We start from the raw sequence: 13989 nt of genomic DNA on the forward strand, positions 1-13989 counted from the left end.
TTTGTGAAAACACAGGGAGAAGATGGCTATAACTCAAGGAGAAAGGTCTCAGGAGAAACCAACCCCGCCTATACTTGATCTCAGACCTCTAGCCTCAAAAATGGTGAGAAAATAGGTTTCTGTTGTTTAAGCCACTCAGTTTGTGGTACTTTGTTACGGTAGCCCCAGCAATCAAATACACTGGTGTATGCTGAGTATTCGTTAAATGTCAGTTTCAAAGTTTCAAAGAAGCTTTCTTTGAACTAGGTCAGGACCCCTTTTGTAAATTCTTATAGCCCCCAGTGTTTTCCTTTGTGGAATCGTTCATGGATTGTAATTACATATTTGTGGGGTTGTTGTTTTTTTCTAACTCTGTGGTTATTGCTCATGCTAGACTGTAAGATCTGTGAGAACAGGGACCACACCCATTTTACCCATTTCTATCCCCATCATTGGCACAGTCCCCTGCTCATGCACATAAAAACACGATGCATATTTGAAAGTTGTTAAAAGAGTAGATCTTAAAAGGTCTTATCACAAGAAAAAAATTTTTGTAACTATGGTGACAGATGTTAACTAGACTTATTGTGATTCTTTCACAGTATCTACAAATATTGAATCATTGTGTTGTATACCTGAAACGAATGTTATATGTCAATTATACCTCAATAAATAAAGCAAAAAGACCTACTGTCAAAAGACCTCCACATTTTGGGACCAAATGAATGAGTCTTTAAATGAAAAGTCTTCAATATTCAATGTCATAATAGCTAACATATATTGAGCCCTAGCTATATACTAAGTGCCTGGCCTGCATATCATCTGATTAAATCACAAGTGCCTATAGTAAGGCAATTCTTGTTACTATTTTATAAATGGAAAAAAGTGGATTAATATTGTACGCTTAGTCAGCGGGGAAGCCAAGGCTTAAATCTGTTGAGACATTGGCTACCATGCTAGACCACCTTTTCATATTTCAATTAATCCATTTAAACTTCTGTCAATATATACAGATAAAATTATAGATAAACTAAGAGGGTTTGGATTAGGTAACTAATATATAGTTACTCAGAATCTTCAAGAACAGCAGCTGGAAGTGGGAGTGAAATAAGGAATGAGAGGAAGGAGTTTTCCCATACCCAAATAAAAGAAAATGTGTCTCACTGAATTCAACAAATATTTCCTGAGGAACTACCGTGTGCTCAGCCCTACACACAATACAAAGGAAAGACCCAACCCTCGCCTGGTTAGGGCTTTCATTCTTGTATGAACACAAGTAACAATGATGTATTAACCGCATTAGGGTACAAAGTACTGGGGATAGGCTTGCCAGATTTAGCAACAAAATAAGATACCCAGTTGAATTTGAATTTCAGATAAACAACAAGATGACTAGAAACAGTCGCTTATCTGAAATTCAAATTTAACAGGGTGTCCTGCATTTCACGTGGCAAGCCAAGAAGTGACAGAATTCCAGTCTGAACATAAGCAGAGACAGAGGCAGGAGAGCTTATAAAAGGGTTCAGAGAATAAGTAGGTGATGTATTTAAAAGAAATAAGGATAGGAAATAAGGCCAGAAAAGTAGGTGAAGCCATGTTGAGAAGATCTTGAGAGCCATGGCAGGAGAGAAGGAGGAAGAGGAACCAGTAAAAGACCAGTTAGAAAGGCAGGTGGAGAACCAAAGGAGTAGAGTGCAGTGTTCTGGGAAGCAGTAGAGACGACTTGCCAAGGAGAAAGGGACAACCTAACAGGTCTGGTCTTCAAATGCAAATGTCACATGCTCCAAGGAGGTTCAGTAGGAATAAGAACCATGAAGCTCACTGAATTCAGCAACTGAGCTTATCAGATAAAAATTAAAATCACGAGGATGGGTAAAAGGGTTTTACCCATCGGGTTAACAAACTTCAAAAAGTTTGAAAAGAAGCAATGTTGGGGAGTGAGGGTGAGGGAAATAAGACATGATGGTGGGAATAAAAATTCTTAGCCTCTTTGAAGGCAATTTGACTAAATAATCAGTGTAATATACTAAAGGCCAGTGCTATGTGTATATTGCACACCAGGTGCTCTTCTAAGCAGTTTTATGTGTATTAACTCATTCAATTTTCACAGCAACCCTATGAGGAAGATACTACGACAGATGGGGAAAACTCTTGCCCAGAGTGGCTAAGGGACTTGTCCATGTTCACCCAACTGGTAGTGGCAGAGCCAACACTTGGCTCCAGGCAGTGTTCTACTATACTACACTCCGTCAAAAGTCTAAAATATAGCTACTCTAACACAGAAATTCCCTAAGAATATGTTCTACCAGAATATTTGCACATGTGTGCAACGGCAACTGAACAAAGTTATTAATTACAGCATGGTTTGAAAAACAATCTGAATGTCCATTAGTAAGAGACTAATTAAATGCATACTGGGAGCACCTGGGTGGCTTAGTTGGTTGAACGTCCAACTCTTGATTCGGCTCAGGTCATGATCCCAGGGTGGTGGGATCGAGCCCTGTGTTGGGCTCTTCACTGAGAGTGGATCCTGCTTAAGATTCTCTCCCTCTCCCCTGCCCCTCCCTCCTGCTCTCTATCTCTCTCTGTAAAATAAAAAGAATAAAAAATAAACCATATTGGTACAGCCTTACAGTGGAAAACTATGCAGCTCTTACAAAGAATGAAGTAGATCTATACATATGTGTATTTCTGAGATACACAGTTATCAACCAATCAATATCAGTCTCTGAGATACATGGTTAGGTGAAAAAAGCAAGATGTTGAGCAACGTGGGTTACTAAGGCAGTCAAAAAAATGAATATAGATGTATACGCACACACATCTATGCTTGTACATACAAAGATTACTTTGAACAGATGTGTGCCGAGGCGATCCAGAAAACAGTTGATTCCGTGGAAGAGAGTAGTCAGGGACAAGTGGGAGGGAAGGAGGCTTACTTTCACCTCATTCCCTTTGGGGCTATTTGAATTTTTCTCCTTGTGCATGCACTGCCTTTTCAAAACAAGCCAAGTTTTTTAGGTTTTAAAAAAGGGATCCTGGCAGCCAGTGGTCTTGTAGCTCTCCCCACTTTATAATGTGCACTCACATGCATGATTTTTTTTGGATCCTCAGTCTTTGAGGAAAGCCTGATTTACTCCTTTCTGGAGAGTCGTTTTACAGACATGAAAAACTCCAATCGGAGACATCCTTCTGGAATGGCCTCTCTGGACCAGCAGAGCTGCTGCAGTGGTGCTTTTGTTATCCTTAGTGAGAGGCAGAGGCCTGTGGGGTTAGCTGCCTCAGCACGCAGAGCTCCCCCCAGTAATTAAGCAACCCCAAACCTGACTGCAAGGCTTTTATAAGCAGCTTCTGCAATGTGGTTTGGGGAGAACAGAGTGACTAGGGGTTAATGGAGGCGGGTGGGGAGAAAGGACTGCTGACTATGGTCTTTGAAGAAATTTGGTGAGGAAAAGGAGAGAGACATGAGGGTGGAGAAAGGCAAACTCAGAGAGATTGTGTGACCGGTCAGTAATGGGATGAGCTGGGTCTTTGCCAATCACAGGTCTAGTCTTTTATCTTAGCTCTGCTGGAGGGAAAACCATGTGTCCTTAGGCAAGTTACTTTTTTTGTTTTTAATGTAAGTATTGCACAATATTTGAATACAAGTCTTGATGTAAAAAAACTTCATGCAATGTGAATAACACAAAAGCCCCATCAGCCCCACTCAGTTTCACGTTCCTTACCAAAGGAACCTACCATATCACATTGCTGTGGGTTTTTCTGAGATGTTTTTATATGCACAATTATGCCTAAGGTATAGTATATATGTAATATATATATTGTATATAATATATATTATATATATATATATATATGGCACAACGTATATAATATCTACATATCTATATAAATCTCCAATATGTGTATTTGGAAACACAGTTTGGTTTACAGAAATGAGATCATTCTACGTATGTGCTTGTATATGTGCATATGTACATGTAATTTTTTTTTTTGGTTTAAAATATGTCTTGGGGCTATTTTCATGTCAGTACATATTGATGTACTTTATTTTTTTATAGCTGCTGCATCATATTCCATAAAATGTATTTAGCATAGCTTATTTAACCACACTACTGTTAATGAATTGTAAGGCTTCTTATACATTTTTACCAACATGAACAATGCTGCGGTGAATATCCTTGTGCATGCTTTTATGTGCAAACATTCCTCATGTTTTTCTATGTTAGTTAGATACCGAGAAATTGGATTGCTGGGATGAAGGGTATGCACAATTAAAATTTTGATGGCTACTACCTAATTGTCCTCCAGAATGTGCATACCAACTTAGATTTCCACCAGCAATATACTGGAGCATTCTTTTCCCTATATATCAGCTCTGGACATAATCAACCTTAAATTTTTGCCAGTGTGACGAGTGAAAAATATCTCATTGTTGTTTTTTATTTTTCCTGTCCTCAATTACTAGCCAGCATCTTTTCATATGCTAATTGATAATTTGTTGTTCTCTTTCTTCTTCTGTAAATTGTTCACATCTGCAATGGATATTTCCATTATTTCACTGGCATCTGCCCCTTTCCCTCTACGATTGTATAGCAGAAATTCCATCTGGGTGGGACAGACCCTATTCCCAGCTCTAGTGAGTGCCATAATCCAATCAGTACAACCTTGCCTTCATTTCCCATGTGATTGAATCAAAAGCCCTGTGTATCCAGGCTTAGACCAATCAGGCAGGAACATGTATGTATTCCTCAAGTATACTAGGCACAGTGCCTAGGGCCCACAGTCTTTTTAAGACTTAAGAAAATGTCTTGGGGCACCTGGGTGGCTCAGTCAGTTAAGCATCCCACTCAGGCTCATGTCATGATGTCACAGTTCATGGGTTCGAGCCCCTGACAGCTCAGTCTGGAGCCTGCTTCGGACTCTGTGTTTTCCTCTCTCTCTCTCTGCCCCTCCCCTGCTTGTGTTCTTTCTCTGTCTTAAAAATAAATAAACATAAAAAAAAAAAGACTTAAGAAAATGTCTTCATTTTTTTCCCTAGAATTAAAAGGAAAAAAATGAACTTTTAGGTTAAAGAAGAAGCTTCAGTATTTGTTATGGACTGAATTGTGTTCCCCCCAAATTCATATGTTGAAATCCTAGTCCCCAGTGTAATATAGTGTGCCTATATTTATAAATAGGGCCTTTACAGAGGTAATTAAGGCTAAATGAAGTCATAAGAGTGAGACCCTAATCCCACAGGACCGGTGTCCTTCTAAGGAGAAAAAAAGATAATCAAAAGTTCTCTCTCTCCACGTCCACACAGAAGAAAGGCCATGTGAAAGCCAGGAAGAGAGGTCTTACTAGACACTAACTGATGGGCCCTGCAGTCGGGCCTTGGCATTCTCTTGGAACAGGCCTTTAGAGTAATGACAGGGAAAGAAGACTGCTCTGGGTTGTTAAGTGTGCTAATGTGAGGCTTGGCCCGGCTGTAGCCACTTTGCTATTACAAGGGAAGCTGACATACTGAAGAAGATAAAGGTCACAGAAAATGCAGTCAGAGCTCTGAGCCTTCATACCTAAAAAAATTAAGAAAAAAATTTTTCTTTACCAAGTAATACAAACATGCATTCCATTTTAAAAGTTAAATAGAAAATTTAGTTATTTAAAAAAAAATTTTTTTTAACGTTTATTTATTTTTGAGACAGAGAGAGACAGAGCATGAACAGGGGAGGGGCAGAGGGAGAGGGAGACGCAGAATCCGAAACAGGCTCCAGGCTCTGAGCTGTCAGCCCAGAGCCCGACGTGGGGCTCGAACTCATGGACCGCGAGATCATGACCTGAGCCGAAGTCGGCCGCCCAACCGACCAAGCCACCCAGGCGCCCCTAGAAAGTTTATTTTTAATAAAAGTAGTCCTTGGTGGCTCAGTCAAACACCTGACCCTTGATTTCAGCTCAGGTCATGATTTCACGGTCTTAAGATTGAGCCCATGTGTGGGGCTCTGTGCTGAGCGTGGAGCCTGCTTGGGATTCTCTCTCCCCACTCTCTCTCTGCCCCTCCCCTGCTCGCGATCCCTCCTCCCTCTCTCTCTCTCAAAAAACAAAAACAAAAAAAAAACTTTTAAAAAAGCAGTCTTTTATCCCACCCCTTTCCATCCCCTCCCCCCCCCCCCCCCCCCCGTGGCAACCTCCCTCATCTCTTCTGGATGCTTCCACAGTATTCATGTGTCTTTATAATTGCTGTTTTTGTTTTTACTCTAATTATAATAACAGGAACTGACACATGTAAAGTGCTTAATAAATGGTAGCTTTAATGTCAGAAATCAGCAAAGCAACCCAATGAGGAAAATATTATTATTCTCTTGATGAGGAAACCTGAGCTCCAGAGAAGATGTTACTTTCACGAGATTTCACACCTTGTACTGGCCGGAGTCAGGATTCAAATCCAGAGCCAAGGTCTTACCACAGTGATTTATGTATCACCTGCAACCATAGTTTTGAAAACTGCCGGGTTGGAATGTGGCATAGTAGAACTTGCTAAGAATAAAGGAGGTAAGGCGTGGTGACGATGGGGACCCAGATTTAGCGGGAGGCCTTAGAATAGGGTTGCCTGATCAATTACCTGACACCTAGTTAAATTTGGATTTCAGATAAACCATGCATAGTTTTTAGTAATAAGTAGGTACCAACCAAAAAGTTATTGGTCGTTTATATGAAATTCATATTTAACTAGAGGTTCTGATTTTTTTATTTGGGAACTAAGGGCATGATTCCAACTGGGAGTTAAACCCCCAGCACGGAGCCTGCAACTGGAGCATCTGCGAGGAACTGTGGTAAATCCAACCCCTGTCACTAGGCGGCAGTAGAGAACCGAGCAGGACAGGGGGAGGGACTACAGGTGTGTGCAGAGCAGGTCTAGGGAAGGGCCTTGTGACTGCCAAGGATCTCAAATCAAACCACAAAAGAAGAAACAGGCAGGTCACAGAAAGAACAGCTTATGCATGACTAATAAACGTGAGAAGAGGCTGAATCCCATTCATAATTAAATGAGTAAACCTCATGAGATGTTTCCCACCTCTCAAATTGGCAAAAATAAAAATAGCAAAAGGATTAGTAACACTCAGTGTTGTGAAAGTGTGAGGAAATACTATGTGAGTGGAGACTGATGCATCATCTTTGGATTAATATCAAAATCAAAAATGCATGCTGCCTTTAGCCAGTGATTTAGCTCTTTCTTAGGGTTTTATCAAACAGATTTGCTCATACGCAGACATTCATTGTTGTACTAGCCAAAACCTAGTACAGCCTAAATATCTACCCAATGGGGACTGATTAACACGTGGTAACATATCCAGGTAATGGGATACCATGCAGCCATTTAATGAATGGTGTAGGTCTGTGGTGTATACATCTGTTGGTGAGCAGCACACATACACTGATGAGGAAAGAATTCCAGGATATTCTGCCAAGTGAATAAAGCAAGATGAACATCATCATACATAGTTTTTCCAGTTTGTGTGTAACGGAGAGGGGAGGGAGGAGACCGATTTATAAATTCATTGAACATTTTGTAAGGATATCCAAGAAACCATCCACAATGGTTCTCCCTGGGGAGGGAGGCAGGGGGTGAAGGATGGGAAGGAAACTTACTGTGCACCGTGTAGGTTTTACTTCTTCTTCTCCTTCTCCTCCTTCTTCTTCTTTACCACAGACAGGTGTTACCTTAGAAATTTAAAATAAAAAAGAAGTTTGAAAAAACAGAGAATGTCAGTGTTAGACTAACAGAAAGAAGGAAAAATATCCAAAAAAAATAAGATGGAGAAAGAAATGGACTCAGCCTTGGGGTGCCTGTGTGGCTCAGTCGGTTGGGCGTCAGACTTTGGCTGAGGTCATGATCTCACGGTTCGTGAGTTCGAGCCCCACGTCGAGCTCTGTGCTGACAGCTCGGAGCCTGGAGACTGCTTTGGGTTCTGGGTCTCCTCCTCTCTCTCTGTCCCTCTCATGCTCATGCTCTCTCTCTGTCTCTCAATAATAAATAAACGTTAAAAAAATTAAAAAAAAAAAGAAATGGACTCAGCCTCTGGGGTTGGAGTGAGTCATCAGGCAGTAGCAAGCTGGGCAGGTCTGTCCAGAACACCTAGAAAAAAACCTTTGGTTTCCAGGACGCCTGGCCTGGCCTCCCTTGGCGTAAGCTGGGAAGATGCTCACAGTTTCAGGACTCAAGAAGCTGCTGGGGGGTGGACTTGCCCACTGGCCCCTTCTTGGGCAGCTCAAGGATAAGATGACATTCATAAAAACTGTAGGTGAGTGAGGCCAGCACAGGGCAGGCCCTGAAACCTCTTTTCACCTGAGTACCTTTCTTCAACTAACACAATCTTGGACATCACTTACATTTTAAATTTAACGAAGAGTTCTCGGTCAGCTTAGCCACTCAGGCTAGAAGATGAACAGTAGCAAGAAATGCAGGGGGGCCTGAGGTATGGGCAGTGCTAAGGGAGGGAAACAGGAAGAAGTTTAGTCCAGGAGACAGAGTTTAGAATGAGAACAGTGGGTCTCAAAGTGCATACTCCAGACAGGGCCCTAAACATGGAAAAACATAGACTCTACCTCCTACCACTTAAGTAATTGAGAAATAAAAAGGTATACAGGGCACCTGGGTGGCTCAGTTGGTTAAGAATCTAACTTCAGCTCATGTCATCATCTCATGGTTCATGGGTTCGAGCCCCGTGTTGGGCTCTGTGCTGACAGCTCAGAGCCTGGAGCCTGCTTTGGATTCTGTGTCTCCCTCTCTCTGCCCCTCCTCTGGTCACACTTTGTCTCTCTCTCTCTCTCTCTCTCTCTCTCTCTCTCTCTCTCAGAAATGAATAAATGTTAAAAAAAATTTTTTTTAAACAGGTGTGGAAGTCCAGCAAAGTTCTGAATTTTCCCATTGTGATGACTCTGATCTTTTAAATACCAAACATAAAATTCTTCTAACGTTTCTGCTTCCCTTATTTGCTGAACTTGTGCTTTAGTCTCTCCACTGGATAACTCCTCACTGTCTGCAGACTACTGGTATTTAAATCATCTGGCTTTTTGATGGCTACGTCAGTGCTACTAAATGGGAAGCTCTAGAGGTGGGTCCAGGAAAGTGAATTTTCACCAGATGAAGAAATAAGAGCAATAATAAATATGGTCATAGCTGGTCTCCAAGGTGCCTCCATGACTTTCGCCTCCTGATAATTCACACCCTTGTCTAGTTTCCTCCCACATTGTACTGGGGCCAGCATATGGCAAAAGTGAAGCCATGTCACTTCTGAGATTAGGTTATGAATGATTTAGGCTTCCATCTGGAGTGTCCACTTTCCTTCTCTTTCTTGGATCTGTCACTCTGGAGAACGCAATTTCTGTGTTGTGAGCAGCCCTGCGGAGAGGCCCAAATAGCAAGGATAAGAAGCCTCTGTCCTGCGATGAATGGATAAGGAAGATGTGAGATACACACACACACACACACACACACACACACACACACACACACACTGGAGTATTACTCGGCACTCGAAAAGAACGAAATCTTGCCATTTGCAACTACGTGGATGGAACCAGAGGGTGTTACGCTGAGTGAAATTAGTCAGAGAAAGACAAGTATCATATGACTTCACTCGTGGAATTTAAGATACAAAACAGATGAACATAAGGGAAAGGAAGCAAAAATAATATGAAAATAGGGAGGGGAACAAAACATAAGAGAACAAACTGAGGGTTGCTGGAGGAGTTGTGGGTGGGGGGATGGGCTAAATGGGTGAGGGGCATTAAGGAGGGCACTTGTTGGGGTGAGCACTGGGTATGATACGTAGGGGATGAATCCCTGGGATCTACTCCTGAAATCATTATTGCACTATATCTAACTTGGATGTAAATTTAAAAAACTAGAAAAAAAAGGAGCCTCTGTCCCACCAAGAACTGAAACTTGCCAGCAACCAGGTGACAGGATGGGAGTGTGTGATGAGTATGGTGATGACTATTGTCCCAGGCCACCAGCTGACATCTTGGCAAAAACCTCATGAGAGACTCTGAGCCAGATTTCTTTATCTCTGCTAAGCCACTTCTGGATTCCTGATCCTTAGAAACAGTGAGATAATCCAGGTCTATTCTTTTTCAGCTGCTAAGTTTAGGGATAATTTGTTAAGCAGAAATAGATAACTAATACAAGTACCATTTGTTGAAAGCTTACTATGTATCATGTTCCTTCCAAGTGTTCAACAAACTTTATTCCACATGAATTTCTCAACACATTTGTGAGGTAGGAATTATCAGACCCATTTTACAGGGGAAGAAACTAAAGTTCAACACCAGGGCTGACATACCACAATTGTGTATATAAAGCTCAAAAGAGAATATCCAAAATGTTAAGGGCAAATATCACAAACTAGTACTCTAGCTTATAAAATATATATATATATATATATATATATATATATATATATATATATATATATATATATTTACCAGAACCGTGCTTGGGTGCAATAATTATCAGAAAAAAATTTGTATTTCTTGCAAAAAATGCACTCCCAAATGTCCTCAGAGGAGCTGAATTAGTTGACCATAAAGCATAATGTTTTCCATTTAAATTTTGGAGCATTCCTGCCAAATGCCGCGTTTTAAAATTTAGGCACAACTAACACTAAGGCAGCCTTTCTGACAATTAATTGCCATTAAAGCAGTTTCCCTCTTTTGTGAGTTTGTTTACTTATTTGCGTCAATAAAATCACGCCATCAGCACGAATGACCGAAAGGAAAAAAAAAAAGGCCAAGAGAATTTAAATGACTTACATGGATTCTCACAGTGGTTAGTTGACTTGCTAAGCCCGGAATGGAGCCTGGGCCTTTAGACACCTGCACTGGGGCCAATGACTAGCTTGAGGTTTTCTTTCTTTACTCAGTGAGCTCCTATCCGGTTCCATGCATTCCAGTCATATACACAAGGTGGGGCTGGGCTGCAGGTCCTGAAGGCGCCTTGGATGTCAGTGTAGACTTGACCAGCTGCATGATGTGACCTTTGGGAGGAGAGAGGGAAGCTGTGGCTCAAGGGGCTGAATGTTATTGGATCCCTCCCACCAGCTCCTCCGTCTGTGCTCATTTCTGCTGCGCTGGGAAGCAGCGGTAGAACAAGCAGGGAGTGTGAGAACCATCTACACCTGACATCAAATCCTGGCTCTCCCAGTTTCTTGCCGTGTGATCTTAGACTAGCAACGTGGCCTTTCTCTACCCGAGCTCCTTATTTTCACTAATTAATTAATGCATTCATGCAATGACACGTTTAGTTAAAAATATTTATTGAGAACTTACTAGGCATAGAATTACGTAGTGGACAAAACAAAGTCCCTTATCTTCAAGAGCTTTCATTCCAGCAGATGTGGAGGGTCGTTGGGGAGGCAGACAACAGGAAAACTCATAAATTATGTCGCGTGGGGATGGTTGTAGGTGTCATTAAAGACAATAAAAAGAGGGTAACGTGATAGAGTGACTGGGGTGCTGCTTATCTGTAAAAGGAGATGGTAATTCCTACTTTACAGGGTTGATATAAAGATTACATAAGATGTAACATATGAAGCGCTTGGTGTTGTGCCTGAGACAGAGTACTATAATGGTAACAATTATTGAGTCCTTGTTATGTAATAGACACTGTTCCAAGTAGTACAGCTATATTAACTCATGTAATCACCTGGTTTTAGGGATGAGCTAAGGCACAGCTATGTTGCATTACTTTCCTAAGGTCAGGTAGTAAACAGATGGTAGAGTTGGAACATGAACCCTAACATTCCGACCTCAGAGCCTATGTTTTCAATGGATTTGCTAACCGTCAGTGGTTCTCTCTGCCTTCTATAACTTGATTTATGGAAGATGGAGGGACCCAGAGTGGGGCATATTCAATGTTGTTGGAGGTGGGGGGCTGGAGGCCAGGTGGGACCTAGGGCAGCTTGTGGAGCAAATGCAAGGGCATCTGGAGAGTGAGTAGCCATGTGACCCGGTGATGCAACTAGATGACAAAGAAGTTGACAGCTGAGGATAATGAAGTCATGAGATACTGGGACGAAGAGGGTGCTTAATTAGCTCAGGCTGCTGTCACACAATACCATAGACTAGGTCACGTAAACAATAGATGTTTCGTTTCTCGCAGTTCTGGAGGCTGGAAGTCTGAGGTTAGGGCGCCGGCACAGTTGGGTTCTGCTGAGTACTCTCTTCCTGGCTTGCAGACTGTTGTCTTGTAGCTGTGTCTTCAACATGGCAGAGAGAGAGGACAACCTCTCTGGCGTCTCTTATGAGGGCACTAATCCCACCATGATAGCCTTACCCTCATGACCTCACCCAACCCTAATTACCTCCCAAAGGCCCCATATCCAAATACCATCATATTGGGGGTTAGGGCTTCATTAGAAAAACTTGGAGAGGCATACAATTCCGCCCATGGCAGAGGGGATGGACAGGACCTGTGGAACTTATTGCCAGAATCTAGATCCACAAAGCTTTCACGGGCAGGAATCTAACAGAGATTAAACATAATAGGAAAAAGGCCAAGCCCTGGATTTGAGGCAAAAAGTTGCAAAGTCAAAGACTGGAAGAAAATATTTTGGATTTAATTAACAAGTTCAGCCCAAGCAGGTAGGGCAATGTGGCCACCAAAAGAGCTGACTTTTCTCCTCTGGCCAGATGCAGACATTCTTGGGACAACATTATATTTGGGCACTCCTACAACACAGTCCTAAGATGTTTTAGGAAGAGTTGTAGTATGGGGTCTCCCTACCCCTAGCACCTAAAAACAAATCCTTCTATCTGCAAACCTCTTCCCCAGGTATTTTCAAACAGACTGTCAGCTTATTATTTGTCGACTTTCCGAAGTGTGGACGTATTAATTTTTAACTATGTGTTACATAATGTGCCACTATATACTAGGTCTTTGTATGATAATAGACAGCAGGACTTAAAACTTAAGAAAAATACCTGAAATTTTAATTTGAGAAAATTACAGTTAAGAACAAGCCCAGGATGATTTTATTTTAGTGGTACGAAACCACTTTCAGGCCAGCTCACAGAACATTTAGGAATCCCTGGAGTCCTGCAGGGACACTGTTTGAGAACCACTACTTTATAATCATCTCTATTCTTTTTTTTTTTTAATGTTTATTTATTTTTGAGAGAGAGAGAGAGACAGAGACAGAGCAGGAGTTGGGGAAAGGCAAAGAGAGAGGGAGACACAGAATCCGAAGCAGGCTCCAGGCTCTGAGCTGTTGGCACAGAGCTCGCACTCACGAACCGTGAGATCATGACCTGAGCAGAAGTTGGACACTTGACTGACTGAGCCACCCGGGTGCCCCTAATCATCTCCATTCTTGTCAACAACGTCACCGCCTCATTAACTGTGGACTTTTTCCCTCTGGCCACAATATCCAGTCCTTCCCCTTCTCTCTCTTCATCATTTCCCCCTGACCTTCATCATTTCTAATTCTCCTCCCTCCATGGGACCCCGACGGGCTATATGGCATGTATACTCAGACATTCATTCATTCATTTATTCAGCAAGTATTTTTGAGAACCTACTATGTGCCAGGCTCTATGTTAAAAACTGATGGTACAACGATGGTCAGAACCAGGCATGGTCTCAAGTCTTATGGGACTTCTAGTCTAGTCGGGGAGAAGATCAGCAGGTCCAATTAATTACGCTCATGATTTTAAATTGAGATGACATTTACGAAAGGACAAATTGAGGGGCGCCTGGGTGGCTCAGTGGGTTGAGCGTCTGACTTCAGCTCAGGTCATGATCTCAGCACGGAGCCCCTGTTTCAGATCAGCCCCTGTTCCTCTCTCTCTCTCTCTCTCTGCCCTTCTCCTGCTCACACACACTCTCTTTCTCTCAAACATAAATTAATTTTAAAAATGACAACAACAACAACAAATCATCTCTCCATAAGTGAGTGGATAAACAAATGGTAGTGCAGCTGTAAATGGAATATTATTACAAACAAGCAAACAACAAATTGATACAGGTGT

The sequence above is a fragment of the Panthera leo genome, chromosome D1, assembly GCF_018350215.1.
Source record: "Panthera leo isolate Ple1 chromosome D1, P.leo_Ple1_pat1.1, whole genome shotgun sequence".
NCBI classification, from domain to species: Eukaryota; Metazoa; Chordata; class Mammalia; order Carnivora; family Felidae; genus Panthera; species Panthera leo.